Here is a 24188-nt window from a genome sequence, read left to right as displayed (position 1 = left end):
CTCCTACACCACCCAAAACTGCACTCCACCTGCCACCACACATACATACTACACATACACACACACACAAACCACCATCACCACCATGACCAAAGTATAACCCCTTACCAATCCTGTTGAGCTCTGTTGAGTGACTAGTCAATCTGAGAAGTTAACAGTTGTTAAATATGTGCACTGGAAAAGCATCTTCTGGGAGCCAAACACTCAAGATTATAGCTAGTTCTACCCCTGGTTCGTTGTGTGAGCTGGGGTATATCCTTTAACAACTTTGAGCCACTGGCTATTTGCCAAAACATCATGGAATGCACTTGTCTTGTTTTGCTTGGCTTTGCTTAAGTTAGAGTACAGTCATTTGAGCAGCCCTCCTAGGCATATTAATATAGAGTAAGTAATCACCCATTGCACTGGAATTAGGATTTGATTGGACTTTTTGTTGTTTCTGTACTGCTTGTTTGCTACAGAGGGTAGTGGAGACAGGAGAAGTAGAGAAGGTGGGCCAGTTTGCATTAGAAGCCAGAACATTTTGGAAGGAAAAGGACAAGAAACCTCTAGTTGGAACACCATGATTTGCATCTTGGGAGATGATTTGGAGAAGGTGAGGATAATCCCAAGGAAGGTCCAGTAACAGAGAAAAACTGTAAGACTTACAAAATAAAAGTTCCTATAGGAAAAAAAGGCTAATGTGTCCAGGCATACAGCTAGTACATAAGGTAATGTGGCCCACAGATGGACAGTGTTAAAACCATTGAGGGGGAGGAGGGAAATCTGCTTAAAGGGGGATTTCTTTGCTTCTGGCCATGACAAAGTAACTGGTCCCAGACTAACCCACACACCATAAAAAACTATAAAACTAGAAAAATATACAAGCAACTGTTATTAGGCTTTGGACAAAAAGCAGTGAAACACAATGGTCCCTGAGATAAAAAGAAGATCACATGGTAAGCTGCACAATTGTGCTAGGGATATGTTCATAATGATAGTGCATTGAGCTGAAATCCATGCAGATCATGGCAGTCCCACTGACTTGCTTAAGCATATATCTGAGTTTAGAATAATTAAGCAGCTAGAATCTAAAGGCTAGGTAATCAGAGAGGAAGGAACTATTCAAAACCCCAAGTAAGAGAATCTGTGAGTCCTTGGTTGAGGGTTGCTGGGCTAAACATGCACAGGGCAAGACTACATGAGGCTATCAAGAGACTGGCTACTGTGTGTTTGAAAGTAAACCAGAGATATGAGAGGAATAAGAAGTACTTGGGGATGTCGGAGTTCTGCTACAGGCAGAGTGAGAAACTTTGTTAATACCTTGTTAACATCCCAGGCAACTAGATGAGATGTCAGAAAGGCCAAGCCTGAGGAGTAAGGAGCATATGCTGGAGTAATTCCTACTCTGTTTCTGCCTTAAAAATGCTGCAAACTAAGCCCTGACAAAAGCTTCAAAGGAGGCAGAGTTTGGAGATTCTTCCACCCGGCCCCAAGATGTAGGGGGTTGGGAGACACTTTGGGCTCTCCATAGATCTGCCATAATAAAGCAGAAAACTAAGACTTTACAACTTCAGTGTAAACAGCTAGTCATTGAACTGCCTACTAAAACAAAACTCAATGCCCTTCAGAGATTCTACACTGTAGCATTCACTAAGTTGGGCACACAATCAGGAATATCAAGATATGCAAAGAAAAAGGAAATTGTGACAGTCAAGAAAAAAAGCAAGCAATAGATATCTATCCTGTGATGGCCCAAATATTAGATATAGCAGACAAAGACTTTAAAATGGTTATTATAAATATTGTAAAAGAAATAAAGGAAAATTGGGGACTTCCTTAATGATCTAGCAGTTAGGATTCGGTGCTTTCATTGCTGTGGCCTGGGTTCATTCCCTGGTTGGGAAACTGAGATCCTGCAAGCTGTGTGGCACAGACAAGATAAAAAATAAAAATAAAAATAAAAATAAAAAATACATTTAAAAAAAGGAAAATATGTTTAAAGTGTTAAAGAAAAATATGACCTTAATGAGTGAAGATATGGGGGATATCAAAAAACAAATGTAATTATAAAATAAAGAATCAAATAAAAATTATTAAATAGAATAATAATTAAATTTAAAATTCAATGGATAATGGAGATGGCAGAAAAATAGCAGACTAGAAATGGCAGAAGAACAGAAAAGTAACCACTGAAGAAAAATAAACAGATGCTCACGTACTTATGTACAATTAAAACTAATACACATGTATTTGGAGTACCAGAAAGAGAATAGGTAGTAAATGAAAATTTCCATATTTGTTCAAAAGTATCGGTTTACAGACCAAGAAGTTCAACGAACCCCGAGCAGACTAAATACAAACAAAAGAAAAAAAAAAAAAAGAAAAGAAAAAGAATTCACATCTAGCCACATCACAAACTGCTGAAAATTAAAGATAGAGAGAAAAGCCCTGAAAGCAGCCAGAGGAAAAACATAGGTTATATAAAGAACAACGATGCAAATGACAGCTAACTTCTCATCAGAAGCAATAGCAGCCAGAAGATCATGGAATGTCATCTTTAATATAACAAAGGGGAAGAAACCCATTATCAACACAGAATAATATAAACAATTAATATTCTTCAAAAAGGAGGGTAAAATAATGGCATCTTCAAATGAGCAAAAGTTGATAGAATTTATTACAAGAAAATCCAAAAGATTTTCTTCAGGTTGAAGATAAATGATACCAGATAGAAACTAGAATTCACAGGAAGAAATAAAGAACACCAGAAATAATAAAAGAGAGGTTTACCATAAAATATCATGTGTCTTCCTCTTATAAATTCCTCAAAAGAAATTGACCATTTAAAGCAGAGCTAATAACATTGTAAGGTGAGGTTTATAATGAGTATAGAAGTAAAAGATATAGCTAAAATTTAAAAAGCTGACTACACCAAATTTTCCAGAGCACATAGAGCAAACGAGACCCTTTTACATCGCTGAGAGGAGTATAACATTGTACAACTTCTTTTAAAAACTGTTAGGCATTTTCGTATAATTTTAAAGATACATTTACTCTATAACATAGGAATTGCACTTCTAGGTAATGTTTACTAAGAGAAATGAAAGCATACATCCAAACACATGCATGGCAGAAATGTTCATGGCAGCTTTATTAATTAAGGCAAAAATAAACAAGGAAACAAAACAAACAAAAATAATCCAAAGAACTATCAATAGTACAATGGTTAAATAACTTGTGGCATCGTTATACAGCAATTAAAAAGAATGAACTACTGATTTGCACAGCAATATGGATGACTCTCAAAAACAACATGATGGGGCTTCCCTGGTGGCGCAGTGGTTGAGAGTCCGCCTGCCAATGCAGGGGACACAGGTTCGTGCCCCGGTCCGGGAAGGTTCCACATGCCGTGGGGCGGCTGGGCCCGTGAGCCATGGCTGCTGAGCCTGCGCATCTGGAGCCTGTGCTCCGCAATGGGAGAGGCCACAACAGTGAGAGGCCCATGTACCGGAAAAAAAAAAAAAAATTGAAATAGTGGTTGCCTAGAGCCAGAAATTGAGAAGAGAAATTAGAAGAAACACTGGGATAATAAAAATGTATTTTATTCAGAGGTGTTGGTTCTATGAAATGTATACATTTGGCAGAATCACCTGAGAATACACTTAAAATTTGTGATTTCACTCTATGTCAATTTTACCTCAATTTTTAGAAAATGTACTCATCCTTGTGAAAAAAGCTAAGTCAGGTAATGTCATTCCTTGATTCAAACCCTCAAACATCTTTCCATCTCAAAGCCAAAGTGTGAATCCTTACAATGGTCTTAAGGTCCTATAAATTCTTGTTCCCCACTAAATCTATTAATCTCCCTATTGCTCACTCTGCAGGTACATTGCCATTTTCACACTTTTTTGAACATGTAAGCCTGCTCTTGTCACACCCCAGGGCCTTTACCCTGATCTATTTCTCCCAATAGTACTTAGCACCATTGAACATAATTCTTTTAAATCTTTTTACCCTCTGTCTCCCCCAAATAACTGTAAGACACTTTATTTTGTTCATGTATAAATCTCTGATGACTAGGGTAATGCCTGGTGCATGATAACTGCTCAACAAATACTTTTGAATAAAAAATTTAAATGAATAAATTATCATTTTTTCCATTGAAAGCATTTTGTGCTTCCATTATTCTCAATGGGTAAAGCTAAATTGTGTCACTGAATGGAGCTCTGTCTAGCTAAAACTATGGATCTTTGGCTAAGGCTCCCAAATTCCCTGTGTTTCTGTTGGGACTGGGGGTAGTTTAAAATGTATTAAAGTAAGGAACACTAGGGAGATAAAATGCTTAATGTCCTAAGAGGTGGTCTGGAAAGAAGTTTGGAGCATATTGGAGTTAATTGCTAGATCCACAAAGTGACTTTACATTACAAAAATGGAAGGTAAATTAGCATACCTTTAACTTCATGGGAAAGGAACTCACCTTGAACTAAGGTAGTCAGAGTTCATCTAATCAATTGTCACAAAAGAGCTGGGATTAAGTTCAAGGACAATTTTTCTTGGTTCATAGTGATAATCTCCTTACATTGTCTCCTAATCCAGTCCTAAGAAAAAACATGCCATACTCTAAAAGGGAAGGGGTTTTTATACTAAAAAATGAAGTATGGACAGCCACTACATGGAAAGCCAGAGCAGGAACAAGTCTTTGGTGAAAAGAAGAGTCTTGTACCAAGACAGTGACCAATCCCAACATGACCACAGTGTCTGCCAATTTCATGAGAAAAGACTGCAGTGAGGTTATCCAGGTGGAATGAATGGTACCTTGAGCCATCATACCACTGTACAAATAACAAGATTTGACTCTAGCCATCTCAAGCAGGAAAAGAATTCATTGGAAGGATATTGGATAGCTTCCAAATCAACACGAAGCCTGGAGAACCTGACTCAGAAAATGGATGGCAATCAAGGAAAGTTGGACAGCTAAAAATATAGCTGAGTTCACAGCACTGAAACAATCTGGTTAAAATATCTCCAGCTCTCAACATGTGATGTTGCTTTCATTGTTACCACATCCACCTTGGACACTAGCTGACCCCACCTCAAGTCTCTCACCTCTGCTGTCCCTGTCATCATAAAAAGCTTCTTACCTGATCCTTGGTCTGTACATCACTCCTTCAGGTCTCAGAGTCCTGGGTGGTATCCTAAATGTGATGGACCAAGTCTAGGTCACATGGCCATACTGACATCAGAAAGCAGAGAGAGGAAATAGCTACCTCCTTTGTTTCCCTAGTGGAAAGTAGGGTCCTGCTTTCACACCTATTTGGGGATTCTGCCAAAATAAAAAGAATGTTGAGATTCTGGAGAGTCAAGTCTATTATAATTTATTCCTTTGTCTGCCTTACATCCTGATAAACACTTCCTCCCAAACTTACACTTCCAAAAATATTTTTACACAATATTGGTAGCCCATCTCATGCAGCCAAAAATATACTCACTTTTTCCCCAAACAGAGAAAATAGTAAGATTTTTTATCTATTCGCTCCAGTTTCAGTCCAAGTTCTCTGGCCATTGACCATTCTTCCTGTTACAATCCCATCTTGAGTTTCTAAAATTGAAGATTAAATAATAATTATAACCACCACCACCAACATGTTCTATACACAACAGGCATCTCTACGTGTAGACCATAGCTAGTATACGCAGCTTTTCCCTCACCGCCATTCCGTGTTCTCTGCTTCAGCTAGCATGGAGCAGGGCAACTTAAACCAGAAACTTCACGCTTTAGAAATCTGAGCCCTTATTGTTCCTGCCTGAATAAACTTCCAATAGTCTTCTATTCATCTTTCCCACCCAAAATAATAGTACAAAATATGCCCTTAGGTTGTGTCCATATTCCTTCCTTTCCTTCTTTTTAGTTGTCAGGATCAATCAACCCAGCAAAAATTCAACTTCCTCTTTTCACAGTTTGTCAATGGCATGAGAATCCCTGAATGTCCAAGTGTATGTTTCAGCTCTCAGTTGTATAGAATGATTGTAATATCTCTTAGTTGAATCAAATCTCCACTGGGGACTAAAATTATTAAACCATCAGGGCCCAGGGACAGAATGCAAAATTTTGGTAGTGGGTTATTAGATGTGATTGTGAGTGGTTACCCGTATTTCTTCCCCAAGGCTCCTGAATCTGTGTTTTCTAGAACAGGGAGAAAGAGGGCCATTTATTCACCATTAACTCTAAGTAAATGTTTCATCCTAGGGATAGCACCCCAAATGTGCAAGAAGTTGTCTACCAGTTGGTAGCCAGTTGGTATGATATCTGAGTCTTCAATAGATCATTCCATCTTTCTATAAGGTCAGTTGCTTCTGAATAGTGGGACAGATGGTGAGAACAGTGAATTCTATGGCCACTAGCCCACTGCCTTATTTCTTTCTCTGTAAAGTGAGTTCCTTACAGCAATCTACTTACAATTTTAATTTTTATCATAGGTCGGTTATATAGAGTCATCTTAAATGTTACTTCAACAGATTTAGAAAATAAATGTCAAGAAAATCACAATGATTTTATAAAATAAAAGTATGTAGAGTAAGGATTTCATTATGATGTTTAAGAGTTTAAATAATTTACATGATGAAAGTGTTAGCAGAAGCACAGTGGGGCAGTAAAAACAAACCTACATGTAGCATAGGTGTCTATTTCAGTGAGGGCAATTTCTGCCCCTACCATGATGGAAGTGTCCAATGTAATCAGTTACTACTGTGTAGTTGACTGGCCTTGCAGATATAGTGCCATCCTGGTGTTCAGGTCTCATTGCTAGTCCTGGCCAATGGGGGACTCAGCTGAGGTACTAGCCATAAGTCACCATGATGGGAGCATGTCCTTGTCATTACTTTGTGTCATTAGACCCATTTCTGCCAACATAGCTGTTTTATTTATGAGTCCATTGATCAAACACCAGGAAAATACCCTGATGGATAATTTCAGTGAGAGTCATTCTGTCTTCCTGATTATCTAAAAATCTTTCCATAGAGGACTTTTGATGAGCATGCAGATTTGGTACAAATATTCTCATATTCTGGGTTCGTTCTAAGAAGTGTATCCAGCTTTTTCCCTAAGCTTCTGTATCACCAGTTCTCCAATATTTTTCCTTCTGAGCCTCAGGTTGTCTGGCCAAACCATTAGCCACTGTCTAGGAATTGGATCTAGATCATTGCCTTAGGCAACTTCTCCTGGATAATTAGACATACCACTGAACATCTGCTCCCAGGGGAATTTTTATTCTCCATTGTGCTTTGGGACCACCCTTGAGGGGAATGCCCTGCAGCAATTTACAACCAAGAAAACTGACTGGCCCTTTGCCATATGCTAGAGAGAATCTGACTTGCCACAGGCAGGACACAATCTCTGCAAGAACCTACAGTGGGTGGGACTGGGATCCTTACAGTTGCAACTGAGGGAACCCTGGAGCAGGGCTACTGTGTGGTAGCTCATATTCCCTTTGGTTCTGCCCTAAATTCTGGTATCACTGGAAAATCCCACCAAACCACTCAACCCACTTGGGAGGTGTACCCACCAGTCTTCACCCCAGGTCTATATTCCAACACAAACAGAGGCTGTCAAAATACATCCTGCCTCTGTGGTGGGCAGAAATCTGGAGAAATTCAGGGGGAAAAAAATGCTTTGGAAATGGTTTTATTTCTGAGAACTTCTTTAATTTCCAATCTTCCCCCCATAACCGCATTTTCTTAGAGCTCGAGATCAGAGGTTGACTGCCCTGGTGGCCTCTGAACCCTAATTAACCCAGAAGCCCATTTGGTGCCCCTGCCTCACTGAACTGCGTGATGCAGCTTATAAAAAGATGTGGCCTCTAGTCGGTCAAATACTGCACATTCCACTGTTCTTGCTCAGGCCACTTCCTTCCCTATGGAGCCGCTGCCTGACTTTTCCAAAGCTGATATTAATATCACAGACCATTATAATAGAGTTATTTTCATGGAAGGCAGGGAGGAAGTCACGTGGCATTAATTGGTCCCACGGGGTCTTGAAAGTCTCCGTTTAGCATGTTGTTTTTACTCACATAAGCAGCAATGAAGTGGAAACAGTGAGGAAGTCGCTGTGATTGTATTAAATGAGTATTTTCTTTTTCTAGGACTTGTTTGGTTAATGAGTCATTATTCCTTTTTTAATTGTATGAACATATGTAGTAGCTAGGCCAAAGGTACACGTGCATTTTCTTAAATGCACACACACGCACACACCCACACACACATCAACGCACATATCTTGGCCGCTGTCTGTTTGCCTTATTTTAACCTCTGCTGTGATGTCAGCTTGAAAGGTTGGGACACAGAGAATCTAATCAAAGTGTATGAGTTTTGGTAATTTGGGGGAAAGGACTTCAAAAGCTCCTGAGCATATTAAGATATATTTCATCCTCTTTAATTAAGTTACTGAGCCAGATGGGTTTCATATCGGAATGCTAACATCACCAGAATCCATTACTTTGTGTTTGTATCACAAATTTTATCTTTCAAAATCCCATCATGGGGCTTCCCTGGTGGCGCAGTGGTTGAGAATCTGCTTGCTAATGCAGGGGACACGGGTTCGAGCCCTGGTCTGGGAGGATCCCACATGCCGCGGAGCAACTAGGCCCGTGAGCCACAACTACTGAGCCTGCGCATCTGGAGCCTATGCTCCGCAACAAGAGAGGCCGCGATAGTGAGAGACCTGCGCACCGCGAGGAAGAGTGACCCCCGCTTGCCGCAACTAGAGAAAGCCCTCGCACAGAAACGAAGACCCAAAACAGCAAAAATAAATTAATTAATTAATAAACTCCTACCCCCAACATCTAAAAAAAAGCAAAACTCCCATCGTGTACATCATCCCTTTTGACCTTTATAGTGAGCCTGTGAGGTAGATAGGGCCAGAATTATTATCCCTGTTTCTAAACCGGGAACTGATCTCATAGAGGCACAGTGGCTTTTTAAAGATCCCGTAGCTAATAAGTGATGGCCTGAAAATTACGGAAACCCAAGAAAGAAGTTGGGGCTCTAAGGAGACTTCACCATGGCTTAGAGGCCTTCATGAGCTGTACAGTGGACATGGCAGATTTTGGAGAGTGAGCCTGAGCTGTCACCAAGTTCTGCAAGTCTTCCTCCCCTCCCCAGGCAACCGCACATGACCCGTTGACTCTGTGTTCTCAGGACTGTCTGCACTAACCGCAGTGATGAAATTCTATTTTGTAGTCAATAAGTCACAAGTAAATGATGAAAAACCCTCTTGAAACATTTTCTTTTAGAAGGTGTTGATATAAGCGTAATTTGTGGATTCCTTGGACATGAGAAAGATTCTTTTGACAAAGATGCACCAGAAAGACATCTATCATGTATCCCTCAACATGGCAGAGGTCGTGGATCATGAACTCCACTTCTGTTGAAGATTCTGAAATAAGAAAAATAAGATTCTAATAAGAAAATTATTATTTTTTCTCAGTCAAAGGGAGCTTTAGTGTGGTTCACCCTGATGGCTGAGTATTAATATGGATAAAGTTTCATAATTCTTTATACCATACTAATAAAATTTCATTCTCATGGCCAATAGGTCCTTCAGTCAGGTAGGAAACAAGTGTACTTTTACTAAATTTAGTTGGGTCAAGGTACTAAAAAGCTGTTCAGTTACAAGAGCCAGTTTACTTCATATAAGAACAACCCACAGATAGATGAAAACTGCTCTTTTACCACAGATGTGACACCCTCTGGGACTCTGTCACCAGATCTTTACACAAATGCTCATAAGCATTTCCACCAGAAGACGGGGCAGAGAAAGCATGGCTCCACTTATGTCATCATCATGACCAGAAGCATGACTGAAAGGGCTGCTCCTACAGATGGTTTTTAACTGTCTCACCTTTGCAGAGGAGAGCATATCACCACATTGAGCTTTCAGAACCCACAGAAGTTCTGCCCCACTTGAGAGGAAATCCAGAATGTTCAGTGGGGCTGCTTGAGATGAAGTTGTACACAGGCAATGGGAAATGAAGGACAGCTTGTGAATGGACTAAGGCCACTGATTCTCCTTTCCTTTTCCTCCCTCCTTGTCATCTAATTTTTCACAAAACTCTATGAGGTCAGTTGAAGCAGTAGGTGAAAAATAAACTCACGTAGTCTAAATTGTTTCTTCTGGGTCATTCTAGCAGAAGTGTGTTAAGAGGAGAATGTTGAATGTAGTGGCTGGCTTGAGGACAGGAGGCCATGGGTGGATTTTGATTGCCCATAGCATCCATGTCCAAACCAAAAGGAGAGTCACAGGGGCAGAGAGTGAGGAGTTATGGAGACAGAGCAGAATTAGTTTTCAGTTCCTCACATTTTACAGATGTAGAAACGGATGCTCAGAGAGCATAAGGGATGTGGCAATGTCACAGAACTCACTATAAGTGCTAGGATAAAGCAAAAAAGTCATTTCATATTTGATAGCTAGCATTGATTAAATTGAATATATATGCATATGCTTATTGACTATATATATTCAATACATTTTATTTATGGAACATATATATTCAATAAAAATTTCATCTTTGCCTTAGCTTTTTCATAACAGTTGTTTTCCATCACAGAACTGCAAGGACGATTTTCATAAGTCATCTGTTAATAATATTTTGTTTCAAGAGCACACTGTTCATCAGGCAATCATAACGTGTGCTCTGAGGTGACATGCCTTTTGTTTTACAGAATGGAACAGAATGAGATACATCTGATGACTAAAGCATGAAAATGCCTTTGAACCATTAGCTGACCTGCTCCTGTTTCTGCAGGGAGATCTTAAAGGCCTATACAAAGTGAAGGCCAGTGTTCTTGAGAGATAAGAAAAGAGAGGGAGGGGGAAGGGGAGAAAGAACAATGAATCTCTCCATCCACCCATTTTCTTGTCACTGTGCAAACTCCCCTTATATCTAGAAGGTATGATTTTAAATTTTGCAAAATCTTGAAAAAGGAAAGTTCTCTGTTGACACTGGAGAGACATAGGGCTTGGCATTGGGAGAGATGAAATTCTAGTTACACTTGGAACAGCTTTAATTGCAATTTATAATAAAACTCTAATTCAAGGCTCTACTACAGACAGTCAGTAGAAAACTCGATTCAAGAACAGAAAAGCTTCTGGGGAACACAGTAGGCACAGGAAGTAACTGTTGGATGGAAAAAGGCAGGAAGAATATAAGAAGAGGAAAACATAACCTCCAGCAAATAAACGAGGTTCTCTCCAACCCGTGGAAAAATCAAGAAATGCATATTAACTGTACTGTGGATTGAAGAAAAGCCACATTAACAATAGATAATGATAGATTCACCAAAAGTAACTACCGGAGAAAATGATAGGACCAGCCTAATTCCAGAGGAAACTGCAGGAAGAAACATACCTTTTATTTTCCCTTAAGGAAACAGAAACATAGGTTCTGGCACCATTGAGTTTCTCAGAAACCTTACTGGTCAGGTTCACTCCTGTCACTGAAATTTTGATACCTGTGACACTCATTATTTTCTGGTAATTAAACCTCTTAACATAACTTTGTGGGAAGAGTGCTTGTCTGGTATTTCAGACATTCCTAAGATTCAAGGGAAGAAGATTCTACAACCCTGCAAATTTCCAAGAAACTTATTACCTGGGAGAATTCACCAACTGTGCTTGCGTGAGGAAGCTGCCTCTCGCTTTCAGAGCAGGTGAGAAACTTCCCAACGGTCTTCTGTTGTTTGTGGTGTTCCCTTCCTTCTCCTTAGCCCAGCCAGCTCTTTGGCAAATTGTGGAAGGTCGGGGGGGGCATTCAGGGATGTCAAAGAGAGTTTGAAGATGGGAGGCAGAGGACAGAAGAGGGAAGAGGACAGTTTGCTCAGGGCCAGAGAGAGGGGTCAGGGAGAGGCAAGCTCAGAGCCTCATGAGAAGCTCCTCTCCCACATTCCCCCAGTTTATCCCATCCAGGAAAAATGTTCAGAAGAAAGAACAAATAACGGTTCCAGTTTCCTTCAGTCTTAATATAGAAAGCCCCCAAAGGTCCAAAACAATTTTAGAAAAAGAGCTGCAGGGCGGGGAGGAAAGAGTATTGTGCACCTCTGAGGAAATGAAGGGGAGAACAAACAATATTGTTTTAATGCGACTGCTACAGTCTTTGTGGGCTCTCAGCGTTGATCAACTGCAGCCTTCTGACCCCGAGACATGTATTGTTAAATTTTCTAAAGAAGAAAAAAAAATCTGCTTTGGACAGCACACCCTGAGTTATTCTATTTCACAACAAACTATTTAAGGAGGCTAAGCTATTAGTACTTTGACGCATTTGTCTCATGGAGGAATGAATAGACAAAACCAAAAGCCTCGTTTCCCTTCTCACTGAGTCTGTATATAGCTAAAGGGATCGAAGAAAGACAATCTGACTTGACTTTATAGAAAAGGAATTTTGTAAATGCTCAAAAAAAATATCATTCTGGAAAAGTCATCAGAAATCAATAAAAAAAACTTCAAAAATAGTTTTCCTTCCATTTATTGTTCAGTCATCTTCCCCTTCTTTATATGGTGTTGGGGATGACCTAAATCTCATGTAAAATGAGGCTGTATCACTACACGTGCACAATATGCCCCTTAACTCTAGAACCAAAAAGCTCTAGCCTTTCTTCTATTGGGTAGAGTCTTGGCTTACATGCCCGCCAAAGAGTATAGATCACCATAGTCAGTATCTGAACACTGACCATGCCTAGGAATAGTATACTCTGTGATATTTAACCACCAATAGAGGTAGGAATATGTATGATTTATCAACTGTTGTGTAAAAACTTACTTCAACAGTTAGTAGTTTGGATAATATCTCATAATTTCTGTGGGTCAGGAATATGAGCGTGGCTTAGCTGGGTGCATTCTGGTGCCGGGTCTCCCACAAAGCTGCAATGAAGGTGTCAGCTGGGGCTTCAGTCATCTCAAAGTTTGACTGCGAGTGGATCCACTTCTAATCTCACTCATGCGGCTGTTGGCAAGCTTCATCGGTTCTTTGCCATATGGGTCTCTCCATGGGGCTGTACACAATAGAGCAGCATACTTTCCCCAGCATGAGGCTTACAAGAAAGAGAGCTCTCGAGAGGATACCCAAGGTGGAAGCCTGTCCTTCTGCAACCTAATCTCGGTAGGGTCATCCCATCACTTCTGCCATATTCGATTCATTAGAAGTGAGTCAGTAAGTTCGACCCACACTCAAAGGGAGAGAATTACATGAAAGCCTCAGTACCAGGAGGAAGGGATCATCGAGGGTTATCCTAGAGGCTGCCTACCACACAGTCCCTGATACACAACAGCAGCTTGAAACATTAAAGCTTCATAGAATTAATATATCAATGGGGCAACTTCTATTAACAGAAAAAATACCAGCTGAACTGAACTTAGGGTGATTTATAGATAGGTAACTTGTAAAGGCCATAATCTGAATGATCTGCCAACTATTGGAAACAAAGTATGACAAATTCCCTGTTATCATCACTATCAAATTAAGAGACTAAAGAGAAATAGTGCATTCGCTCTGATGTGTTGGTCATGCTACATTGGTTATGGTTACACTTCAGTCATTCGGTGAATGTAGCAACTTGACATATGAACTGCCTTTGAGGGAAATTTGGTTTAGAAGCCTCAAGACTTCATCACAGAACAATTTATCACTGAATCTACACAGTATAAATGTAACCAATCCTACCTCGAGTTGCCTGTGTGTGTGTGTGTGTGTGTGTGTGTAAAAGGCAAAAAGTTAACTGTGTTCTGTATATGAAGCTGAAGATCTTTTCAACCTATTGCAGCCAACAGATTTATATTATGATAAAAGCTTATCAACCACAACTCAGAAATTGAGGATCTTGGCCATGTCTTCCTAGATTAGTGGGGATTATAAAAACCAAATGGAATTTAGAAGTAGCTAAAATAGTATTTTTAAAAAAGAAAGAAAAATAAACAACTATGGAGAACTTACTAGCCTACTGGAATTTGATTTCCTAATCTATTAAGTAAATTTACTCTCTCTGATTTGACTTTCTACTCAGAGCTTGTCACTTAGAATTCATCTTCTGGTTCTCTAGAATGTTTTAGGACAAGGTTAACATGAGCATAATATGTTTTCATATGGCTACAAAGATATCACATATCCATAAAGTGAAGTGTAACATGTTTGGGGCTCATTGTGTTATCTTTGAGAAACCCAAGTGCACAAGATCATCCAGACTTTAAGTGACAATCTGGTTACCTATTCTACTTACCAACCATCCCTCTAACCAACACATTTACATTTTCCTTAACCAGGAGGCTCGCTGCCTCTACTTCTATAAGTGTAGCATGATTACAACCCTGAGAAGACTTTTGTTCTCTAGTATTTGGAATCCTTAAAATTGTGTGAAATTGCACAGTTATGAAAATTGTTGGGAATATAAAAGTGTTTGGCTCCTTTCCCCTGATCCAGAAGGTACTGTGTGTTCTTTGGCTCCCAGACAACTTTCTGGGCAGTTCCAGATAAGGTGTCCAATAACTTCACTCCGTGTCCCCGTTTTTCTTGCCCTCATTCCAGAAAAAGTTGGAGAGCTGCCTCCCAAATGATTTTATTGTGAGGACAGTTATTATGAAAATGTACTCCACTGATTTTCACTGACCTCCAAAACACACTCCCTAATTAAGTGTAAATGGGAAACTGACTTGGAGCAGGTTGTCTCTGATTTTGGACTTGGGAGAAGTATTAAAGTTTATGAACTCGATATGCAAGCTCCATCTGCCAAATGAGGAATTTCTTATTTCATTTGGTAACTGCACTGAGATTATATAATGCTCCTCGGAAAGCTCTAAATGCTGAAGATGCGTAAACCATCTGTCTGTGTTGAAAAGTCAAAAAATACACTACCTGCACAATGTGTCTCCGGGCATAACTACTTATGTATCCAGAGAAATTTCGTCAGAGAGTTTTGATGGGGGGGTTAACATTGAATTTCTACATAACCATAAATTTTTACAGCACTAAAGAGGCAATGATTATTATCCATGCTCTCGCATCCTTTTATAGGAAGCTAGGGTTATTCAGATTTAATATGTAAAGAAATATGAAGAGCTGGCAGAGAGAAGTGGAAGGGAGTAGGCAGAAAGGCAAATTGACTTTTAGCTCTTCCATCGCCTCTTTCCCTCCCCTGCCAGCAGGGGGCAGAAGTAGCAGAGGAAGTGAAGCTTGCTTTCTCTGAACATGAAGATATATAAACAAGGAGAGCGGGTGAAAGTTGCCTGAGGTTTCCCTATTCTCCAGTGGCTTCCTACTGGCAGGGCTAAGCGTCAGGTGTAGTTCTGAATTCCAGTTCCGTCACGTACTAGCTTAGTTTATAACAAATATTTATGATAATAATAGTAACTAACATTTTCAGACCATATTCAGAGCCAGGCACTGCATTAAGCACTTTATGTGCTTTATTTTATCCCATCCTTCAGCAAAGTAGGGTGAGTAGGTATTGTTATTTATTTGTCTCTGAAAAATGAGAAAACCGAGTCTTAAGAGATTAAATAACTTGCTCACGGTTACATAGTTCAAATTATAACAATTATGAACAAGAACTGGAATATTCATCTTTAACCCAGGCATCAGTTCTCAACTTGAATCCATTTGTTTTTATGCACTTTTTTTTCATTCAATTCTTTAACCTGACAAAGCAGATGCAACTATTTTTAGTTATTTTGTTATTACCCAAAGTGTAATACATGGAATACACAATTATTAGGTGAATTTGAATGTGTCTGTGTTGCCAATCAGAGTAATTCAAGAAAATTCAATTTTCCCCCAAATTACCAAATTGGCTAAGAACAGTGATATTTTTGAGTAGCATTTTTCACTTAGATATTATGTAGTCTCCCTTTCTTTGAATAGTATAGCCACACATTGGATATGTACCATTTGTTGCTATAACCGTCTGTAATTGTTTTGGCAACAATGTGGAACATAGTTAACAGCACAGGGTTTATAATCAGACCAAAGTTCTGCTCTTCCCTCTCTGAGCCTCAGAACCCTCATCTGTAAAATGAATATATTCAGCATTCAGGACTCATTCACCTGTTGAGGGTTAAACAAGCGAATGCAGGTAACTTATTTAGCCTGGCTCTGGCACACAGGAAGTACTCGGTGGCTGTTATTATTCTGACACAATGTCAAACTTGGAAAACAAGTGTCGAATTCCAACAAGTGTACAGATGTTTTGGTTCTGGGTGCCAAAAGTCCAGATGTTTGAGAAACCTCAGATGTTAATTGTTGTTAGTGTTCACTGGTATAGTTGGCATAATATGACCACAGATTACGTTCAAGGGCAAATGAGGGTTAATGTTTTTCCCATTCATGCACAGTCGCCCTTTGTTAGGAACTAAAAATACAAAGATATAAAGGCTTCCCCTTTCCATGCCTGCCGAAGAGATTACGGACAGTCAAAAGGCAACTTTTTTTTTTAAGGTACTTAAATTCCTTTTAAAATATTAAATGGGGGTAGAAAAAGCATTTCTTTATTTCCTATACTTTCTTTTCAGCTTTCAAATGTATCACAAAAATCTAAATATAATCCAATATTATTTTCTTCACTCTCATCTTGAACAGCCCTGCGTTGAAAATAAAGATCCACGATTGATCATCTGCTTTTTTGTTGTTTGTACGTGTACATACTATTTTAAATAACTGACTCCTCAAAAATAAATAACTTTTATGAACCATAAATTCCTTTCGGTAGAAAGTTCCTTCTTAAAACTCTGCCCACGTAATAAAATCTGACATATAAAATCAGAATTAACACATTAAATACATTAGAAGGTAATTGTTTGTATGATAGAAGAACTGGCCAAAGGGCATAATTCCTAATAATTTTAAAAATACAACATTATTTCACACACGTAATTTCCTCAAACATTTATGTTTTATTGGTCCTATTTTAATTTTTATCACTCTTCTCCTTGTGTATTCTACATAGTTTAATAGTTTTCAAAACACACATAACCTCACATACTTTTTTTCATGCTCAAATGAGACAAAGTTATTCTTTGTTTGATGCCTTGGAGTATGAGAAAAATAAAATATAGAATTTTCCTAAAATCTATCTCAAACCCTAGATGCTATAGCTAATCAAAGGGAAGTGGGTGGATAGCTTCGAAAGTAAGATTTTAAAATAGTTTTCTATAAAAATTATAGATTATCCAGTTCCTATGAGGTCGGTCCTTCTAAAGTTAGAATCTACTCCTGTTTCTGCTTTTAAACCTCTACGAAGGACAATTCTAGACAAATCAGCAGACAAGCTACTGCACTGGCCCCAGAGTCAAGCGCTGAGCTGGACACCATTCTAGAATGAAAAGGGCAGCACTGTAGATCCCAGATAATCAGTCCTTCATAGGTAAGCATAACCTGGGAACCAAAGTGGTCACCTCAGATATCCTTCAAAATCACTTTATTATTGATCTGTTCGATCAAGACTGGAGAAGAAGACCCAATTTATCTCCTATGGCTGTAGGTCAATCTGGAGGAAGAACCAACGGGGCAAGGTGGTAAATTAGTGCAGTCTTAATCATAGAGGATGAGTATGAGAGAATGCCTTTAACTCGCTTATATCCTTAGCTTAGAATACTCTGTGGGACTATTTGTGAACTTGATGAACCAATTAGTCAACTCTATGGCTAGCACCTAGCACATAATAGGTGTTCAATAAAAAGTCTGATAAGTTAACAAATTCAGTCCAATCCTGTCATTTTTTCCTCTTGATGGCTAATCATCTACTGAGGCATATAGCTGCCTCCAGGCTTTTATTCGAAGACTTGCAAATTCTCTCCCATGTCTCCTTGTTTCTCTCCTGTTGAGGAGCCTGGCAAAGAGGGCAGTGGTGGTGGAGATTGAACCTAGATGAAATGGAAGGCTCGCCAGCCCGCTGGGGAGGTGAGAGACCCGTCACCCCCTCTCTGGCTCTTCTCTGGTGACTTCAAACCCATGATGATGCAACTTCATGCTCTCAAAGGATCCTAGAAACATCAGTGTCATTTCTGAAATGCTGGAATCCAAATCATCTAAAATGACTTACAAAGAGTTATGACAAAAAATGATGTATTTAATGATAATTTATCAAAATCTGAATAATTCTATTATATAAGCCAGAATAATAACAATCCTCAGTGCAATTTAATATAAAGAGAAAGGCAATACATTTTCTAAAAGACTAATAATCATTTCATTGACATTAGACTACCTGTCTCAGTAGGAAGTGACAGTGTTAGAAACTTCCCCATTTTCCCAATTTTCCAGATATTCTATCTAGGAAAATCTTTTAAAGGCACACACACACACACACACACACACACACACACACACAAGCAACCAATCAAACAGAAAAACAATTAACTGGTCCTATTTTTAATATAATCATTTCCACCACTTCTTGGGTAGCAGATACATGCCAGAGACTTTATAAGCCTTCTCTCTAATCTCTGCATAAGCCCTGTGCCAGGGTCTTGAATTATTGTTGAATTATTGTTGAATCATTATTCAAATTTTTAAAAGTCAGGAAGAGACACTTGCCCTTTGCAAAAGATTAAACGCAACAAATGTATCTCCAACTCCTTTAAACTGTCCAGGCCACATGAAGAGGGAAGAGAGATGGTTGGTTCATGCACGTAATCCACTGCTCTTTCACTGATATCAGCCCCTCCTACACTCTCAGTCAAATTCAGACAGGACCAGAGTCAGGAGATCCAGCAAGGAGTCCTGGTTCTGTGGCCTTGAGTCCTTCAACTCTTCTGGGTGTCAGCCTCTGCACACACGTAAACAAAACTGTTAGATCATAACCTAACTTCTAACGGGGTCCATTCACACCCTTGTTTTCTGTAACCAAGATATGTGGCTGCTTGATCCAGTGGGGAGATATAGATGAACTCAACATGGTACCTGAAGTCCACTCCTCCAAGGACAACTCAGAGGAGAACATATCAATACCATGCTTCTCACACTGAAGAACATGGGCCCACATGGGTCTTTGGCATCCTGGTAGCTAATATGCAAGCTCCAGAGAAGCATGAAGTATCTTCCTGGTGTACTAATTTTTCTTAAAAATGTTTGAGGAAAATCCATTCTTTAAGGTCAAAATGAAGAATTTATGGTGTGGAATTTAAAATCCTCACAAACATATAAGATAAAACAGGAGGCAGTAAAGATGTTTGTCACTAAGGGTGTGGTTCTTTAGATACACTTTATATCCTCTGCAGTAGGAGTTCTTTGGTAAAAAATTATGTGTAGTTGTCAATGGTGATATTTGGAGGACAGATACACTCTTGTATTGTTTTCTTTCTGAGTCCTTGGCAGTCACTGAGTGGGAATTTTATTCTAAGATAGCAGAAACCCCAGAATAGGATGGAGGTCTACCAAGGTCTGGGTAGCTAGAGTTGTTATTAATAAAGTCATGCCTACAGGAAGGGCCCATTAAAATGGGCTGTTTCTTGATTTTGTTAAAGGCAAATTCTTGGAAATGATGCTTGCCTTTGAAACTCCATTCCCTGAGATTTTTGGCTAAATCTAGATGTAACCCCAGAGTCAGCTTCTAAATGAATTTGGTCTTCCCCAAAATCCAGACTTGATGTTTTGCAAACCATTAAAAACCATCTGTCATAACTGAATCATTACCTTTCCTGGGGAACTGCAAACACATAGGTTTATCCCTTTGTTATTTCCCTGTCACTATGCCAGGCGAGTGTATCCATAACCCAACTTCTAGGTCAAACTCACAAGATCTCAGACCTCTTTTCTTGTCTGATATGAATGGGAGATGATAAAAATACTGCTGAATAATGTGAAAGAAAAGAAGTGTGTGTTCTGTTTGTTCCTTCTAGAAATCTCCCGATGGGAGGAAGAGGAGGGAGAAGGGAGAATGGGATGGGAGGGGCAGGGGATCGGGCTTCAGGCAGGCAAAACTATACAACAGGTAGACAAAGCCAAGCTCATTCCCAGGGTTCCAGTCCTCTGGTCAGACTTGCCAGGTTTGGCCACAGCCCCTTATCCATTTTCCAAACCCACAAGTTTTTTCATTACTCATTTGGTGGCAATACTTCACCTGATCTGAACTCATTTGATAGTGAAGCCTGAAGTTTAACAAAAATCCCTAGGTAATTTGGATGCATCTTAATTTTGGAAAATACTAAACTGAGACAAAAATCCTGTTTTTGAGAAGTTTTCAGTCCACAGGGGAAAATACATGTAAGTAGAGATAACTACAAAACATTGTAATAAGTTCCATGCTGAGAGGTGTCCAAGTTATTCCATGAGGACCGACCTCCTGGACAATGGATGGAGTGGGTGATGCTGAGCAAAGTTGTACATGAAGAGTACAGATTAATCAGGAGGAACAGATTGCAGGAAATTGTCCCGTGTTGCCAAAACATAAGTGGACACAAGGAGTGTGAGAGAGGCAGGCTGCGCTTTCCCAGATCCTAAGGTAACCCTCCGTCAGCGTCAGGAGTCAAGCCTTAGTCATCCCCACCTCCTCTGAAAGACAATACACTTCCAGGCTAGTGATCCTCCAACTTGTCAAGGTAAAGCTTGCTCACAAAGTGCCTTGGAAATAAAAAGAAAAAACTTAGTTGTTTTTTTTTAAGTAGTAGAATATACACACTACTATAAATAAAATAGATAACTAATAAGGACCTACTATATAGCACAGGGAACCCTACTCAATACTCTGTAATGGCTTATATGGAAAAATAATCTAAAAAGGAGTGGATATACATATATGTATAACTGATTCAGTTTGCTGTACAACATTGTAAATCAACTATACTCCAATAAAAATTAATTTTAAAAAATTTTAAAAAATAATAAAGTAGTAGAAAAATGAAATGGGCCCAGTATACCAGTGATGCTTCCATAATATTTCCTTATGCTACCTGTATTAATCAACTAGAGCTGCTATAACACGATTCCACAGAGTTGGTAGCTTAAACAAAAGACATTTATTTTCTCATAGTTCTGGAGGCTGAAAGTCTAAAATCAAGGTGCCAACCAAGGACTGGTTTCTGGTGAGGACTCTCCCCAGCTGGTAGATGGCTGTCTTCTCACTGTGTCCCCACGTGGCCTTTCCTCTGTGTGTGTGGAGAGAAGAGGAAATCTCTGATGGCTCTTCTTCTTCTTTTAAGGACACTGGTCCTCTTAGATGAGGCTCTCTTAATATCCATTCCCTAGATTTCTGTCTGTATAAATTAGAAAACTCAAGTAGTTCTTTCAGAGTATAGCACACCTCTTTCTCTTGTTCATACATCACTCCTCACCTTTAAGGGCCTACAGGGACTTGAGTCTAGCTATAGGTCTAGAAGCAAAGAAGACAGACAGAAGAGATGGGCTTGCTCTTATAGAGGAAACGAAGAAACTGGGGAGGGCTGTGGTGATTCTTCACTGGCTGCAAGCGGTGGGCAGCTTGTTGCTGGGTCGGAAGGCTGGGTGTGTGAGTTCCCCCTTCAGGGCTTCTCGACTCCATTGTAAATGAAGTTTCCTTTATTTATTTTCACAGTACATACTTAAAATGATCATCTTTTCATATTTTATTGACTACTTGTATTTCGTCTTCTGTGTAATACCCATTTATATATTTTGCCCATTTTTTTATGTTGAACTGTCTGTTCTTTTTGAATTGCTTTGTAGATAGTCTTTATATATTGATATTTGAGAGGCAAATACGTTGTCTGTGAAATATTGTCTGGAAAAATCTTCTTCCAGTCTGTTGTTTGTACTTTATTTTTGCTTATGTTATCTTTTTGTTATATAGAAGTTTTCTTTCTCTCTTTTTTTATGGTCAAATTTATCAATATTTCCTTTTATTTTTGTTTTTTTTAATAAATCATTCCTGAGGTTTTATAACATGTATGTAAACATTTTGGTCTTTAATCCATTTAGATTTTTTTTGTCATAAAGTGTCAGGAGGTTGGAATTTTTTTCCATATGGAGAGACAATTGTCCCGGTACCATTCTCCTCTGACTTTCAAATGTCACTTTTTATTCCAAATTTTTTTTTTTTTTTGTCTTGCAGGTTCTTAGTTCCTCAACCAGGGATTGAACCCAGGCCCTTGGCAGTGAAAGCATGGAGTCTTAACCACTGGACCTCCAGGGAATTCCCTCCAAATTCTTATATATTCATGCACTTATTTCTTTATTCTAGTTTCTTTATTATTTATTCTGATCTATTTCTCTCATGCTGTCCCACAGCAACACTACAAACTCATAATGTTTTAATATCTAGTAAGACCAATTCATTTTTTTGCTCTCTATCAATGTTACCTTTATTAAAACTCTTACACATGAATTTGAGGACCAGTTTATAATGTTCTATGAAAATTCTGGCAGTCACATTACATTTATGAGGCAATTTTGGAAGAATTAACATCCTTATAATATTGAGTCACACTCTTCATAACCAAATTACCTGAAATATACTCACTGACACCCATTACGCTCTGAATGCACCCAGCTAGAAGAACACTCCAGAACGCCCACATATTTCAAATGAAATGAGAGCTTACACACCCTTTTGTGACATCTGCTCTAGTTAATATTATTATGTAATTTAATTAAATATTACACAAAGAGAGAATTAGTGTTTCTCCCAAAGCTAAATTGAATGCTTTGAAAGACTCAATGAAGGGAAGTTGAGAAAATTAGATGTAAATGACAAATTAGTCAAATATTAGGACAAGCAAACTGTGAAATTCTAGAAGGATTCTGCTCTCAGATTGCTTCATTGATACTTTCAACTAGTAGTTTCACTTCAAAGAAAATGAAACTGAACATTGAGATACTGCCTTTACAGATATGATTTATGCAAAAAAGTCAATGAGGGGTCTTCCCTGGTGGCGCAGTGGTTGGGAGTCCACCTGCCGATGCAGGGGATACAGGTTCATGCCCTGGTCCGGGATGATCCCACATGCCGCGGAGCGGCTGGGCCCGTGGGCCATGGCTGCTGGGCCTGCGCGTCCGGAGCCTGTGTTCCACAATGGGAGAGGCCACAACGGTGGGGGGCCCGTGTACCGCAAAAAAAAAAAAAAAAAAAAAAGTCAATGAGGAACTCCAATCAATGACCTTGCTTAAAGTTCAGCTATATGGAAAAAAACTGGTGAATAAATGTAAACTTATATGTTGAAAGTTGCAATAAAATATTTTAGGCTTACATATATCTTTGTCTTTAATTATTCCATGCCTTAAGAGACTTTTTATCATCAACAGACCAACTATCAGTCCCAGTCATGACAGAACAAAGGTTTTCTAGAATATTTCTCTCTACTTATCCAGGTCTTCAATGTCCTTCAGTAAACATTTTTATCACTTTTTCAAAAAGATCCTGTGTGTTCTTGTTAATTTTATTTGTAATTGCTTTATAGTTTTGCTACTATTGTGAAACATTTTTATCAGTGATATGTTCTAATTGCTTTTTGCTGATTAAAGGAAAGCTACAGATTTTTGTACATTGGCCTTGTATTGGTCTACTGGTCCTTTAGGTAGACCATTTTATTAATCTTAATATTTTGCTTAATAACTAATAAATCTTAATAATTATTTGGGAAAGATTATATTAGATCATGAAATCCTCAGTGTGGGTTTCAGGTCAAGTTCCCTAGGAAGTAGAGATTTTCATGAAGAAAGCATATTAGGAAGATCTTTCCAGATTTGCCCCTGTTGGAGAAGGGAAAGTAGCAGGACTGGGCAGAGTGAGAAGTTATGCTGTCACAACAAAGGCCACAGGGCTTTCCCCCAGAGAGCTTCTGTGCTGGATGGCCCTGAGGAGTTTCAAATATGAGGCAATAGGGCCAGATCTTTCTGTCTTCAATTTATCCACTCTTTGTATATGACCCACTCCCAGGAACAGGACGTGAGCTTGTGTAAGGCAGCACTCTTCAGCCAAGAGCCAGCCACCAGGAGGAGGAATTCAACTAGCTATGAGCCTTCATCCATCAACAGTCATAGCAACTGGGAGAGTGAGTGTTCCAGTCATGAAAGAGGAAGATAAGGATGGCACACCACAGCATCCACTACAGTATGAAATAAAAATTTTGTTCTTTTTTCTTAAGTATTTACATCTCATTTAATTGTTATTACCTTTTAGCATGTGTCTAGACCCCTTGAGTATCATACTGAATTAGTAACAGCAGGCACACTCATCTTTCTCCTGGGCTTTAATTGGAC

Source organism: Mesoplodon bidens (genome assembly GCF_964165515.1).
Source record: "Mesoplodon bidens genome assembly, chromosome: 2".
In the NCBI taxonomy this organism is placed as follows: Eukaryota; Metazoa; Chordata; class Mammalia; order Artiodactyla; family Ziphiidae; genus Mesoplodon; species Mesoplodon bidens.
Note: the sequence above shows the minus strand (reverse complement) of the source record.